The sequence below is a fragment of the Camelus bactrianus genome, chromosome 14 (assembly GCF_048773025.1).
Source record: "Camelus bactrianus isolate YW-2024 breed Bactrian camel chromosome 14, ASM4877302v1, whole genome shotgun sequence".
In the NCBI taxonomy this organism is placed as follows: Eukaryota; Metazoa; Chordata; class Mammalia; order Artiodactyla; family Camelidae; genus Camelus; species Camelus bactrianus.
In genome coordinates this window covers 32,211,759-32,228,256 of record NC_133552.1, presented here as the reverse complement: position 1 = coordinate 32,228,256, position 16,498 = coordinate 32,211,759, and positions in this window count along the sequence as shown.

The following is a 16,498-nucleotide window of genomic DNA, read 5'->3' as shown; positions in this document are numbered from 1 at the left end:
GGGAACACAAAGTTTCTTTTCAGTTGCCAACTCCACTCCATACATATATATGGGGAGGCACAAGCTCCAACGCGGTTTTACAGTGAAACCTGCAGGAACTTCAAACCGGAACTTGGAAACAGACTGAGAAAACAGAGTAAAAGTTTCTCCTGCAACCCGTTCCCTTTGTGCTAGATGAACGAACGTCTCTCCACATGCTCAGTTCGGAGAGAGAAATGTGTGTGAAAGCCGTCCTTCACCTAGCTTGTTGGGAACATAAAGTTTCTTTTCAGTTGCCAACTCCACTCCATACATATATATGGGGAGGCAGAAGCTCCAATTCGGTTTTACAGTGAAAACTGCAGGAATTTCAACCCGTCACTAGGAAATAGACTGAGAAACCAGAGTAAAAGTTTCCCTGCAACCCGTTCCCTATGTGCTACATGAACGAACGTCTCTCCACATGCTCAGTTCGGAGAGAGAAGTGTGTGTGAAAGCCGTCCTTCACCTAGCTTGTTGGGAACACAAAGTTTCTTTTCAGTTGCCAACTCCACTCCATACATATATATGGGGAGGCACAAGCTCCAACTCGGTTTGACAGTGAAAACTGCAGGAACTTCAAACCGGCACTAGGAAACAGACTGAGAAACCAGAGTAAAAGTTTCCCCTGCAACCCGTTCCCTTTGTGCTAGATGAACGAACGTCTCTCCACATGCTCAGTTCTGAGAGATAAGTGCGTGTGAAAGCCGTCCTTCACATAGATTTTTGGGAACACAAAGTTTCTTTTAAGTTGCCAAATACACTCCACACATATATATGGGGAGGCACAAACTCCAACTCGGTTTTACAGTGAAAACTGCAGGAACTTCAAACCGGCACTAGGAAACAGACTGAGAAACCAGAGTAAAAGTTTCTCCTGCAACCCGTTCCCTATGTGCTACATGAACGAACGTCTCTCCACATGGTCAGTTTGGAGAGATAATTGTGTGTGAAAGCCGTCCTTCACCTAGCTTGTTGGGAACACAGAGTTTCTTTTCAGTTGCCAACTCCACTCCATACATATATATGGGGAGGCACAAGCTCCAACTCGGTTTTACAGTGAAAACTGCAGGAACTTCAAACCGGCACTAGGAAACAGACTGAGAAACCAGAGTAAAAGTTTCTCCTGCAAACCTTTCCCTTTGTGCTAGATGAACGAACGTCTCTCCACATGCTCAGTTCTGAGAGATAAGTGCGTGTGAAAGCCGTCCTTCACGTAGATTGTTGGGAACACAAAGTTTCTTTTCAGATGCAACTACAGTCCATACATATATATGGGGAGGCACAAGCTCCAACTCGGTTTTACAGTGAAAACTGCAGGAACTTCAAACCGGCACTAGGAAACAGACTGAGAAACCAGAGTAAAAGTTTCTCCTGCAACCCGTTCCCTTTGTGCTAGATGAACGAACGTCTCTCCACAACGTCAGTTCTGAGAGGTAAGTGTGTGTGAAAGCCGTCCTTCACCTAGCTTGTGGGGAACACAAAGTTTCTTTTCAGTTGCAACAACAGTACATACATATATATGGGGAGGCACAAGCTCCAACTCGGTTTTACAGTGAAAACAGCAGGAACTTCAAACCGGCACTAGGAAACAGACTGAGAAACCAGAGTAAAATTTCTCCTGCAACCCGTTCCCTTTGTGCTAGATGAACGAACGTCTCTCCACATGCTCAGTTCTGAGAGGTAAGTGTGTGTGAAAGCCGTCCTTCACATAGCTTGTGGGGAACCCAAAGTTTCTTTTCAGTTGCAACTACAGTCCATACATATATATGGGGAGGCACAAGCTCCAACTCGGTTTTACAGTGAAAACTGCAGGAACTTCAAACCGGCACTAGGAAACAGACTGAGAAACCAGAGTAAAGGTTTCTCCTGCAACCCGTTCCCTTTGGGCTAGATGAACGAACGTCTCTCCACATGCTCAGTTCGGAGAGAAAATTGTGTGTGAAAGCCGTCCTTCACCTAGCTTGTTGGGAACACAAAGTTTCTTTTCAGTTGCCAACTCCACTCCATACATATATATGGGGAGGCACAAGCTCCAACTCGGTTTTACAGTGAAAACTGCAGGAACTTCAAACCGGCACTAGGAAACAGACTGAGAAACCCGAGTAAAAGTTTCCCCTGCAACCCGTTCCCTTTGTGCTAGATGAACGAACGTCTCTCCACATGCTCAGTTCGGAGAGAGAAGTGTGTGTGAAAGCCGTCCTTCACCTAGCTTGTTGGGAACACAAAGTTTCTTTTCAGTTGCCAACTCCACTCCATACATATATATGGGGAGGCACAAGCTCCAACTCGGTTTTACAGTGAAAACTGCAGGAACTTCAAACCGGCACTAGGAAACAGACTGAGAAACCAGAGTAAAAGTTTCTCCTGCAACCCGTTCCCTTTCTGCTAGATGAACGAACGTCTCTCCACATGCTCAGTTCGGAGAGATAAGTGTGTTTGAAAGCCGTCCTTCCACTAGCTTGTTGGGAACACAAAGTTTCTTTTCAGTTGCCAACTCCACTCCATACATATATATGGGGAGGCACAAGCTCCAACTCGGTTTTACAGTGAAAACTGCAGGAACTTCAAACCGGCACTAGGAAACAGACTGAGAAACCAGAGTAAAAGTTTCTCCTGCAACCCGTTCCCTTTGTGCTAGATGAACGAACGTCTCTCCACATGCTCAGTTCGGAGAGAAAAATGTGTGTGAAAGCCGTCCTTCACATAGCTTGTTGGGAACACAAAGTTTCTTTTCAGTTGCCAACTACACTCCATACATATATATGGGGAGGCACAAGCTCCAATTCTGTTTTACAGTGAAATCTGCAGGAATTTCAAACCGGCACTAGGAAACAGACTGAGAAACCAGAGTAAAAGTTTCCCTGCAACGCGTTCCCTATGTGCTACATGAACGAACGTCTCTCCACATGATCAGTTCGGAGAGAGAAGTGTGTGTGAAAGCCGTCCTTCACCTAGCTTGTTGGGAACACAAAGTTTCTTTTCAGTTGCCAACTCCACTCCATACATATATATGGGGAGGCACAAGCTCCAACTCGGTTTTACAGTGAAAACTGCAGGAACTTCAAAGAGGCACTAGGAAACAGACTGAGAAACCAGAGTAAAAGTTTCCCCTGCAACCCGTTCCATTTGTGCTAGATGAACGAACGTCTCTCCACATGCTCAGTTCTGAGAGATAAGTGCGTGTGAAAGCCGTCCTTCACATAGATTGTTGGGAACACAAAGTTTCTTTTAAGTTGCCAAATACACTCCACACATATATATGGGGAGGCACAAGCTCCAACTCTGTTTTACAGTGAAAACTGCAGGAACTTCAAACCGGCACTAGGAAACAGACTGAGAAACCAGAGTAAAAGTTTCCCTGCAACCCGTTCCCTATGTGCTACATGAACGAACGTCTCTCCACATGGTCAGTTTGGAGAGATAATTGTGTGTGAAAGCCGTCCTTCACCTAGCTTGTGGGGAACACAAAGTTTCTTTTCAGTTGCAACTACAGTCCATACATATATATGGGGAGGCACAAGCTCCAAATCGGTTTTACAGTGAAAACTGCAGGAACTTCAAACCGGCACTAGGAAACAGACTGAGAAACCAGAGTAAAATTTCTCCTGCAACCCGTTCCCTTTGTGCTAGATGAACGAACGTCTATCCACGTGGTCAGTTCGGAGAGATAATTGGGTGTGAAAGCCGTCCTTCACTTGGTTTTTGGGAACACAAAGTTTCTTTTCAGTTGCCAACTCCACTCCATACATATATATGGGGAGGCACAATCTCCAACTCGGTTTACAGTGAAAACTGCAGGAATTTCAAACAGACACTAGGAAACAGACTGAGAAACCAGAGAAAAATTTCTCCTGCAACCCGTTCCTTTTGTGCTAGATGAACGAACGTCTCTCCACATGCTCAGTTCTGAGAGATAAGTGTGTGTGAAAGCCGTCCTTCACCTAGCTTGTTGGGAACACAAAGTTTCTTTTCAGTTGCCAACTCCACTCCATACATATATATGGGGAGGCACAAGCTCCAACTCGGTTTTACAGTGAAAACTGCAGGAACTTCAAACCGGCACTAGGAAACAGACTGAGAAACCAGAGTAAAAGTTTCCCTGCAACCCGTTCCCTATGTGCTACATGAACGAACGTCTCTCCACATGGTCAGTTTGGAGAGATAATTGTGTGTGAAAGCCGTCCTTCACCTAGCTTGTTGGGAACACAGAGTTTCTTTTCAGTTGCCAACTCCACTCCATACATATATATGGGGAGGCACAAGCTCCAACTCGGTTTTACAGTGAAAACTGCAGGAACTTCAAACCGGCACTAGGAAACAGACTGAGAAACCAGAGTAAAAGTTTCTCCTGCAAAGCTTTCCCTTTGTGCTAGATGAACGAACGTCTCTCCACATGCTCAGTTCTGAGAGATAAGTGCGTGTGAAAGCCGTCCTTCACGTAGATTGTTGGGAACACAAAGTTTCTTTTCAGATGCAACTACAGTCCATACATATATATGGGGAGGCACAAGCTCCAACTCGGTTTTACAGTGAAAACTGCAGGAACTTCAAACCGGCACTAGGAAACAGACTGAGAAACCAGAGTAAAAGTTTCTCCTGCAACCCGTTCCCTTTGTGCTAGATGAACGAACGTCTCTCCACAACGTCAGTTCTGAGAGGTAAGTGTGTGTGAAAGCCGTCCTTCACCTAGCTTGTGGGGAACACAAAGTTTCTTTTCAGTTGCAACAACAGTACATACATATATATGGGGAGGCACAAGCTCCAACTCGGTTTTACAGTGAAAACAGCAGGAACTTCAAACCGGCACTAGGAAACAGACTGAGAAACCAGAGTAAAATTTCTCCTGCAACCCGTTCCCTTTGTGCTAGATGAACGAACGTCTCTCCACATGCTCAGTTCTGAGAGGTAAGTGTGTGTGAAAGCCGTCCTTCACATAGCTTGTGGGGAACCCAAAGTTTCTTTTCAGTTGCAACTACAGTCCATACATATATATGGGGAGGCACAAGCTCCAACTCGGTTTTACAGTGAAAACGGCAGGAACTTCAAACCGGCACTAGGAAACAGACTGAGAAACCAGAGTAAAGGTTTCTCCTGCAACCCGTTCCCTTTGGGCTAGATGAACGAACGTCTCTCCACATGCTCAGTTCGGAGAGAAAATTGTGTGTGAAAGCCGTCCTTCACCTAGCTTGTTGGGAACACAAAGTTTCTTTTCAGTTGCCAACTCCACTCCATACATATATATGGGGAGGCACAAGCTCCAACTCGGTTTTACAGTGAAAACTGCAGGAACTTCAAACCGGCACTAGGAAACAGACTGAGAAACCCGAGTAAAAGTTTCCCCTGCAACCCGTTCCCTTTGTGCTAGATGAACGAACGTCTCTCCACATGCTCAGTTCGGAGAGAGAAGTGTGTGTGAAAGCCGTCCTTCACCTAGCTTGTTGGGAACACAAAGTTTCTTTTCAGTTGCCAACTCCACTCCATACATATATATGGGGAGGCACAAGCTCCAACTCGGTTTTACAGTGAAAACTGCAGGAACTTCAAACCGGCACTAGGAAACAGACTGAGAAACCAGAGTAAAAGTTTCTCCTGCAACCCGTTCCATTTGTGCTAGATGAACGAACGTCTCTCCACATGCTCAGTTCGGAGAGATAAGTGTGTTTGAAAGCCGTCCTTCCACTAGCTTGTTGGGAACACAAAGTTTCTTTTCAGTTGCCAACTCCACTCCATACATATATATGGGGAGGCACAAGCTCCAACTCGGTTTTACAGTGAAAACTGCAGGAACTTCAAACCGGCACTAGGAAACAGACTGAGAAACCAGAGTAAAAGTTTCTCCTGCAACCCGTTCCCTTTGTGCTAGATGAACGAACGTCTTTCCACATGCTCAGTTCGGAGAGAAAAATGTGTGTGAAAGCCGTCCTTCACCTAGCTTGTTGGGAACACAAAGTTTCTTTTCAGTTGCCAACTACACTCCATACATATATATGGGGAGGCACAAGCTCCAATTCTGTTTTACAGTGAAATCTGCAGGAATTTCAAACCGGCACTAGGAAACAGACTGAGAAACCAGAGTAAAAGTTTCCCTGCAACGCGTTCCCTATGTGCTACATGAACGAACGTCTCTCCACATGATCAGTTCGGAGAGAGAAGTGTGTGTGAAAGCCGTCCTTCACCTAGCTTGTTGGGAACACAAAGTTTCTTTTCAGTTGCCAACTCCACTCCATACATATATATGGGGAGGCACAAGCTCCAACTCGTTTTTACAGTGAAAACTGCAGGAACTTCAAAGAGGCACTAGGAAACAGACTGAGAAACCAGAGTAAAAGTTTCCCCTGCAACCCGTTCCATTTGTGCTAGATGAACGAACGTCTCTCCACATGCTCAGTTCTGAGAGATAAGTGCGTGTGAAAGCCGTCCTTCACATAGATTGTTGGGAACACAAAGTTTCTTTTAAGTTGCCAAATACACTCCACACATATATATGGGGAGGCACAAGCTCCAACTCTGTTTTACAGTGAAAACTGCAGGAACTTCAAACCGGCACTAGGAAACAGACTGAGAAACCAGAGTAAAAGTTTCCCTGCAACCCGTTCCCTATGTGCTACATGAACGAACGTCTCTCCACATGGTCAGTTTGGAGAGATAATTGTGTGTGAAAGCCGTCCTTCACCTAGCATGTGGGGAACACAAAGTTTCTTTTCAGTTGCAACTACAGTCCATACATATATATGGGGAGGCACAAGCTCCAAATCGGTTTTACAGTGAAAACTGCAGGAACTTCAAACCGGCACTAGGAAACAGACTGAGAAACCAGAGTAAAATTTCTCCTGCAACCCGTTCCCTTTGTGCTAGATGAACGAACGTCTATCCACGTGGTCAGTTCGGAGAGATAATTGGGTGTGAAAGCCGTCCTTCACTTGGCTTTTTGGGAACACAAAGTTTCTTTTCAGTTGCCAACTCCACTCCATACATATATATGGGGAGGCACAATCTCCAACTCGGTTTACAGTGAAAACTGCAGGAATTTCAAACAGACACTAGGAAACAGACTGAGAAACCAGAGAAAAATTTCTCCTGCAACCCGTTCCTTTTGTGCTAGATGAACGAACGTCTCTCCACATGCTCAGTTCTGAGAGATAAGTGTGTGTGAAAGCCGTCCTTCACCTAGCTTGTTGGGAACACAAAGTTTCTTTTCAGTTGCCAACTCCACTCCATACATATATATGGGGAGGCACAAGCTCCAACTCGGTTTTACAGTGAAAACTGCAGGAACTTCAAACCGGCACTAGGAAACAGACTGAGAAACCAGAGTAAAAGTTTCTCCTGCAACCCGTTCCATTTGTGCTAGATGAACGAACGTCTCTCCACATGCTCAGTTCGGAGAGATAAGTGTGTTTGAAAGCCGTCCTTCCACTAGCTTGTTGGGAACACAAAGTTTCTTTTCAGTTGCCAACTCCACTCCATACATATATATGGGGAGGCACAAGCTCCAACTCGGTTTTACAGTGAAAACTGCAGGAACTTCAAACCGGCACTAGGAAACAGACTGAGAAACCAGAGTAAAAGTTTCTCCTGCAACCCGTTCCCTTTGTGCTAGATGAACGAACGTCTCTCCACATGCTCAGTTCGGAGAGAAAAATGTGTGTGAAAGCCGTCCTTCACCTAGCTTGTTGGGAACACAAAGTTTCTTTTCAGTTGCCAACTACACTCCATACATATATATGGGGAGGCACAAGCTCCAATTCTGTTTTACAGTGAAATCTGCAGGAATTTCAAACCGGCACTAGGAAACAGACTGAGAAACCAGAGTAAAAGTTTCCCTGCAACGCGTTCCCTATGTGCTACATGAACGAACGTCTCTCCACATGGTCAGTTCGGATAGAGAAGTGTGTGTGAAAGCCGTCCTTCACCTAGCTTGTTGGGAACACAAAGTTTCTTTTCAGTTGCCAACTCCACTCCATACATATATATGGGGAGGCACAAGCTCCAACTCGGTTTTACAGTGAAAACTGCAGGAACTTCAAAGAGGCACTAGGAAACAGACTGAGAAACCAGAGTAAAAGTTTCCCCTGCAACCCGTTCCCTTTCTGCTAGATGAACGAACGTCTCTCCACATGCTCAGTTCTGAGAGATAAGTGCGTGTGAAAGCCGTCCTTCACATAGATTGTTGGGAACACAAAGTTTCTTTTAAGTTGCCAAATACACTCCACACATATATATGGGGAGGCACAAGCTCCAACTCTGTTTTACAGTGAAAACTGCAGGAACTTCAAACCGGCACTAGGAAACAGACTGAGAAACCAGAGTAAAAGTTTCCCTGCAACCCGTTCCCTATGTGCTACATGAACGAACGTCTCTCCACATGGTCAGTTTGGAGAGATAATTGTGTGTGAAAGCCGTCCTTCACCTAGCTTGTGGGGAACACAAAGTTTCTTTTCAGTTGCAACTACAGTCCATACATATATATGGGGAGGCACAAGCTCCAAATCGGTTTTACAGTGAAAACTGCAGGAACTTCAAACCGGCACTAGGAAACAGACTGAGAAACCAGAGTAAAATTTCTCCTGCAACCCGTTCCCTTTGTGCTAGATGAACGAACGTCTATCCACGTGGTCAGTTCGGAGAGATAATTGGGTGTGAAAGCCGTCCTTCACTTGGCTTTTTGGGAACACAAAGTTTCTTTTCAGTTGCCAACTACACTCCATACATATATATGGGGAGGCACAAACTCCAACTCGGTTTACAGTGAAAACTGCAGGAATTTCAAACAGACACTAGGAAACAGACTGAGAAACCAGAGAAAAATTTCTCCTGCAACCCGTTCCTTTTGTGCTAGATGAACGAACGTCTCTCCACATGCTCAGTTCTGAGAGATAAGTGTGTGTGAAAGCCGTCCTTCACCTAGCTTGTTGGGAACACAAAGTTTCTTTTCAGTTGCCAACTCCACTCCATACATATATATGGGGAGGCACAAGCTCCAACTCGGTTTTACAGTGAAAACTGCAGGAACTTCAAAGAGGCACTAGGAAACAGACTGAGAAACCAGAGTAAAAGTTTCCCCTGCAACCCGTTCCCTTTGTGCTAGATGAACGAACGTCTCTCCACATGCTCAGTTCTGAGAGATAAGTGCGTGTGAAAGCCGTCCTTCACATAGATTGTTGGGAACACAAAGTTTCTTTTAAGTTGCCAAATACACTCCAAACATATATATGGGGAGGCACAAGCTCCAACTCTGTTTTACAGTGAAAACTGCAGGAACTTCAAACCGGCACTAGGAAACAGACTGAGAAACCAGAGTAAAAGTTTCCCTGCAACCCGTTCCCTATGTGCTACATGAACGAACGTCTCTCCACATGGTCAGTTTGGAGAGATAATTGTGTGTGAAAGCCGTCCTTCACCTAGCTTGTGGGGAACACAAAGTTTCTTTTCAGTTGCAACTACAGTCCATACATATATATGGGGAGGCACAAGCTCCAAATCGGTTTTACAGTGAAAACTGCAGGAACTTCAAACCGGCACTAGGAAACAGACTGAGAAACCAGAGTAAAATTTCTCCTGCAACCCGTTCCCTTTGTGCTAGATGAACGAACGTCTATCCACGTGGTCAGTTCGGAGAGATAATTGGGTGTGAAAGCCGTCCTTCACTTGGCTTTTTGGGAACACAAAGTTTCTTTTCAGTTGCCAACTCCACTCCATACATATATATGGGGAGGCACAATCTCCAACTCGGTTTACAGTGAAAACTGCAGGAATTTCAAACAGACACTAGGAAACAGACTGAGAAACCAGAGAAAAATTTCTCCTGCAACCCGTTCCTTTTGTGCTAGATGAACGAACGTCTCTCCACATGCTCAGTTCTGAGAGATAAGTGTGTGTGAAAGCCGTCCTTCACCTAGCTTGTTGGGAACACAAAGTTTCTTTTCAGTTGCCAACTCCACTCCATACATATATATGGGGAGGCACAAGCTCCAACTCGGTTTTACAGTGAAAACTGCAGGAACTTCAAACCGGCACTAGGAAACAGACTGAGAAACCAGAGTAAAAGTTTCCCTGCAACGCGTTCCCTATGTGCTACATGAACGAACGTCTCTCCACATGGTCAGTTCGGATAGAGAAGTGTGTGTGAAAGCCGTCCTTCACCTAGCTTGTTGGGAACACAAAGTTTCTTTTCAGTTGCCAACTCCACTCCATACATATATATGGGGAGGCACAAGCTCCAACTCGGTTTTACAGTGAAAACTGCAGGAACTTCAAAGAGGCACTAGGAAACAGACTGAGAAACCAGAGTAAAAGTTTCCCCTGCAACCCGTTCCCTTTGTGCTAGATGAACGAACGTCTCTCCACATGCTCAGTTCTGAGAGATAAGTGCGTGTGAAAGCCGTCCTTCACATAGATTGTTGGGAACACAAAGTTTCTTTTAAGTTGCCAAATACACTCCACACATATATATGGGGAGGCACAAGCTCCAACTCTGTTTTACAGTGAAAACTGCAGGAACTTCAAACCGGCACTAGGAAACAGACTGAGAAACCAGAGTAAAAGTTTCCCTGCAACCCGTTCCCTATGTGCTACATGAACGAACGTCTCTCCACATGGTCAGTTTGGAGAGATAATTGTGTGTGAAAGCCGTCCTTCACCTAGCTTGTGGGGAACACAAAGTTTCTTTTCAGTTGCAACTACAGTCCATACATATATATGGGGAGGCACAAGCTCCAAATCGGTTTTACAGTGAAAACTGCAGGAACTTCAAACCGGCACTAGGAAACAGACTGAGAAACCAGAGTAAAATTTCTCCTGCAACCCGTTCCCTTTGTGCTAGATGAACGAACGTCTATCCACGTGGTCAGTTCGGAGAGATAATTGGGTGTGAAAGCCGTCCTTCACTTGGCTTTTTGGGAACACAAAGTTTCTTTTCAGTTGCCAACTACACTCCATACATATATATGGGGAGGCACAATCTCCAACTCGGTTTACAGTGAAAACTGCAGGAATTTCAAACAGACACTAGGAAACAGACTGAGAAACCAGAGAAAAATTTCTCCTGCAACCCGTTCCTATTGTGCTAGATGAACGAACGTCTCTCCACATGCTCAGTTCTGAGAGATAAGTGTGTGTGAAAGAAGTCCTTCACCTAGCTTGTTGGGAACACAAAGTTTCTTTTCAGTTGCCAACTCCACTCCATACATATATATGGGGAGGCACAAACTCCAACTCGGTTTTACAGTGAAAACTGCAGGAATTTCAAACCGGCACTAGGAAACAGACTGAGAAACCAGAGTAAAAGTTTCTCCTGCAACCCGTTCCCTTTCTGCTAGATGAACGAACGCCTCTCCACATGCTCAGTTCGGAGAGAGAAGTGTGTGTGAAAGCCGTCCTTCACCTAGCTTGTTGGGAACACAAAGTTTCTTTTCAGTTGCCAACTCCACTCCATACATATATATGGGGAGGCACAAGCTCCAACTCGGTTTTACAGTGAAAACTGCAGGAACTTCAAACCGGCACTAGGAAACAGACTGAGAAACCAGAGTAAAAGTTTCTCCTGCAACCCGTTCCCTTTGTGCTAGATGAACGAACGTCTCTCCACATGCTCAGTTCGGAGGGAGAAGTGTGTGTGAAAGCCGTCCTTCACCTAGCTTGTTGGGAACACAAAGTTTCTTTTCAGTTGCCAACTCCACTCCATACATATATATGGGGAGGCACAAGCTCCAACTCGGTTTTACAGTGAAAACTGCAGGAACTTCAAACCGGCACTAGGAAACAGACTGAGAAACCAGAGTAAAAGTTTCTCCTGCAACCCGTTCCCTTTGTGCTAGATGAACGAACGTCTCTCCACATGCTCAGTTCGGAGAGAGAAGTGTGTGTGAAAGACGTACTTCACCTAGCTTGTTGGGAACACAAAGTTTCTTTTCAGTTGCCAACTCCACTCCATACATATATATGGGGAGGCACAAGCTCCAACTCGGTTTTACAGTGAAAACTGCAGGAACTTCAAACCGGAACTTGGAAACAGACTGAGAAACCAGAGTAAAAGTTTCTCCTGCAACCCGTTCCCTTTGTGCTAGATGAACGAAAGTCTCTCCACATGCTCAGTTCGAAGAGAGAAGTGTGTGTGAAAGCCGCCCTTCACCTAGCTTGTTGGGAACACAAAGTTTCTTTTCAGTTGTCAACTCCACTCCATACATATATATGGGGAGGCACAAGCTCCAACGCGGTTTTACAGTGAAAACTGCAGGAACTTCAAACCGGAACTTGGAAACAGACTGAGAAAACAGAGTAAAAGTTTCTCCTGCAACCCGTTCCCTTTGTGCTAGATGAACGAACGTCTCTCCACATGCTCAGTTCGGAGAGAGAAATGTGTGTGAAAGCCGTCCTTCAACTAGCTTGTTGGGAACATAAAGTTTCTTTTCAGTTGCCAACTCCACTCCATACATATATATGGGGAGGCAGAAGCTCCAATTCGGTTTTACAGTGAAAACTGCAGGAATTTCAACCCGTCACTAGGAAATAGACTGAGAAACCAGAGTAAAAGTTTCCCTGCAACCCGTTCCCTATGTGCTACATGAACGAACGTCTCTCCACATGCTCAGTTCGGAGAGAGAAGTGTGTGTGAAAGCCGTCCTTCACCTAGCTTGTTGGGAACACAAAGTTTCTTTTCAGTTGCCAACTCCACTCCATACATATATATGGGGAGGCACAAGCTCCAACTCGGTTTTACAGTGAAAACTGCAGGAACTTCAAACCGGCACTAGGAAACAGACTGAGAAACCAGAGTAAAAGTTTCCCCTGCAACCCGTTCCCTTTGTGCTAGATGAACGAACGTCTCTCCACATGCTAAGTTCTGAGAGATAAGTGCGTGTGAAAGCCGTCCTTCACATAGATTGTTGGGAACACAAAGTTTCTTTTAAGTTGCCAAATACACTCCACACATATATATGGGGAGGCACAAGCTCCAACTCTGTTTTACAGTGAAAACTGCAGGAACTTCAAACCGGCACTAGGAAACAGACTGAGAAACCAGAGTAAAAGTTTCCCTGCAACCCGTTCCCTATGTGCTACATGAACGAACGTCTCTCCACATGGTCAGTTTGGAGAGATAATTGGGTGTGAAAGCCGTCCTTCACTTGGCTTTTTGGGAACACAAAGTTTCTTTTCAGTTGCCAACTACACTCCATACATATATATGGGGAGGCACAATCTCCAACTCGGTTTTACAGTGAAAACTGCAGGAACTTCAAACAGGCACTAGGAAACAGTCGGAGAAACCAGAGTAAAATTTCTCCTGCAAACCGTTCCCATTGAGCTAGATGAACGAACGTCTCTCCACATGCTCAGTTCCGAGAGAGAATTGTGTGTGACAGCCGTCCTTCACCTAGCTTGTTGGGAACACAGAGTTTCTTTTCAGTTGCCAACTCCACTCCATACATATATATGGGGAGGCACAATCTCCAACTCGGTTTTACAGTGAAAACTGCAGGAACTTCAAACCGGCACTAGGAAACAGACTGAGAATACAGAGTAAAAGTTTCCCTGCAACCCGTTCCCTATGTGCTACATGAACGAACGTCTCTCCACATGGTCAGTTCGGAGAGATAATTGTGTGTGAAAGCCTTCCTTCACCTAGCTTGTTGGGAACACAAAGTTTCTTTTCAGTTGCCAACTACAATCCATACATATATATGGGGAGGCACAAACTCCAACTAGGTTTTACAGTGAAAACTGCAGGAACTTCAAACAGGCACTAGGAAACAGACTGAGAAACCAGAGTAAAAGTTTCACCTGCAACCCGTTCCCTTTGTGCTAGATGAACAAACGTATCTCCACATGCTCAGTTCTGAGAGATAAGTGCGTGTGAAAGCCGTTCTTCACCTAGATTGTTGGGAACACAAAGTTTCTTTCAAGTTGCCAAATACACTCCATACATATATATGGGTAGGCACAAGCTCCAACTCGGTTTTACAGTGAAAACTGCAGGAACTTCAAACAGGCACTAGGAAACAGACTGAGAAACCAGAGTAAAAGTTTCCCTGCAACCCGTTCCCTATGTGCTACATGAACGAACGTCTCTCCACATGCTCAGTTCGGAGAGAGAAGTGTGTGTGAAAGCCGTCCTTCACCTAGCTTGTTGGGAACACAAAGTTTCTTTTCAGTTGCCAAATACACTCCATACATAAATATGGGGAGGCACAAGCTCCAACTCGGTTTTACAGTGAAAACTGCAGGAACTTCAAACCGGCACTAGGAAACAGACTGAGAAACCAGAGTAAAAGTTTCCCTGCAACACGTTCCCTATGTGCTACATGAACGAACGTCTCTCCACATGGTCAGTTCGGAGAGATAATTGTGTGTGAAAGCCGTCCTTCAGGTAGCTTGTTGGGAAAACAAAGTTTCTTTTCAGTTGCATCTACACTCCATACATGTATATGGGGAGGCAAAAGCTCCAACTAGGTTTTACACTGAAAACTGCAGGAACTTCAAACAGGCACTAGGAAACAGACTGAGAAACCAGAGAAAAATTTCTCCTGCAACCCGTTCCTTTTGTGCTAGATGAACGAACGTCTCTCCACATGCTCAGTTTTGAGAGATAAGTGTGTGTGAAAGCCGTCCTTCACCTAGCTTGTTGGGAACACAAAGTTTCTTTACAGTTGCCAAATACACTCCATACATATATATGGGGAGGCACAAGCTCCAACTCTGTTTTACAGTGAAAACTGCAGAAACTTCAAACCGGCTCTAGGAAACAGACTGAGGAACCAGAGTAAAAGTTTCTCCTGCAACTCGTTCCCTATGTGCTAGATGAACGAACGTCTTTCCACATGGTCAGTTCGGAGAGATAATTGGGTGTGAAAGCCGTCCTTCACTTGGCTTGTTGGGAACACAAAGTTTCTTTTCAGTTGCCAACTACACTCCATACATATATATGGGGAGGCACAAGCTCCAAATCGGTTTTACAGTGAAAACTGCAGGAACTTCAAACCGGAACTTGGAAACAGACTGAGAAACCAGAGTAAAAGTTTCTCCTGCAACCCGTTCCCTTTGTGCTAGATGAACGAACGTCTCTCCACATGCTCAGTTCGAAGAGAGAAGTGTGTGTGAAAGCCGCCCTTCACCTAGCTTGTTGGGAACACAAAGTTTCTTTTCAGTTGCCAACTCCACTCCATACATATATATGGGGAGTCACAAGCTCCAACGCGGTTTTACAGTGAAAACTGCAGGAACTTCAAACCGGAACTTGGAAACAGACTGAGAAAACAGAGTAAAAGTTTCTCCTGCAACCCGTTCCCTTTGTGCTAGATGAACGAACGTCTCTCCACATGCTCAGTTCGGAGAGAGAAATGTGTGTGAAAGCCGTCCTTCACCTAGCTTGTTGGGAACATAAAGTTTCTTTTCAGTTGCCAACTCCACTCCATACATATATATGGGGAGGCAGAAGCTCCAATTCGGTTTTACAGTGAAAACTGCAGGAATTTCAACCCGTCACTAGGAAATAGACTGAGAAACCAGAGTAAAAGTTTCCCTGCAACCCGTTCCCTATGTGCTACATGAACGAACGTCTCTCCACATGCTCAGTTCGGAGAGAGAAGTGTGTGTGAAAGCCGTCCTTCACCTAGCTTGTTGGGAACACAAAGTTTCTTTTCAGTTGCCAACTCCACTCCATACATATATATGGGGAGGCACAAGCTCCAACTCGGTTTTACAGTGAAAACTGCAGGAACTTCAAACCGGCACTAGGAAACAGACTGAGAAACCAGAGTAAAAGTTTCCCCTGCAACCCGTTCCCTTTGTGCTAGATGAACGAACGTCTCTCCACATGCTCAGTTCTGAGAGATAAGTGCGTGTGAAAGCCGTCCTTCACATAGATTGTTGGGAACACAAAGTTTCTTTTAAGTTGCCAAATACACTCCACACATATATATGGGGAGGCACAAGCTCCAACTCTGTTTTACAGTGAAAACTGCAGGAACTTCAAACCGGCACTAGGAAACAGACTGAGAAACCAGAGTAAAAGTTTCCCTGCAACCCGTTCCCTATGTGCTACATGAACGAACGTCTCTCCACATGGTCAGTTTGGAGAGATAATTGTGTGTGAAAGCCGTCCTTCACCTAGCTTGTGGGGAACACAAAGTTTCTTTTCAGTTGCAACTACAGTCCATACATATATATGGGGAGGCACAAGCTCCAACTCGGTTTTACAGTGAAAACTGCAGGAACTTCAAACCGGCACTAGGAAACAGACTGAGAAACCAGAGTAAAATTTCTCCTGCAACCCGTTCCCTTTGTGCTAGATGAACGAACGTCTATCCACGTGGTCAGTTCGGAGAGATAATTGGGTGTGAAAGCCGTCCTTCACTTGGCTTTTTGGGAACACAAAGTTTCTTTTCAGTTGCCAACTACACTCCATACATATATATGGGGAGGCACAATCTCCAACTCGGTTTTACAGTGAAAACTGCAGGAACTTCAAACAGGCACTAGG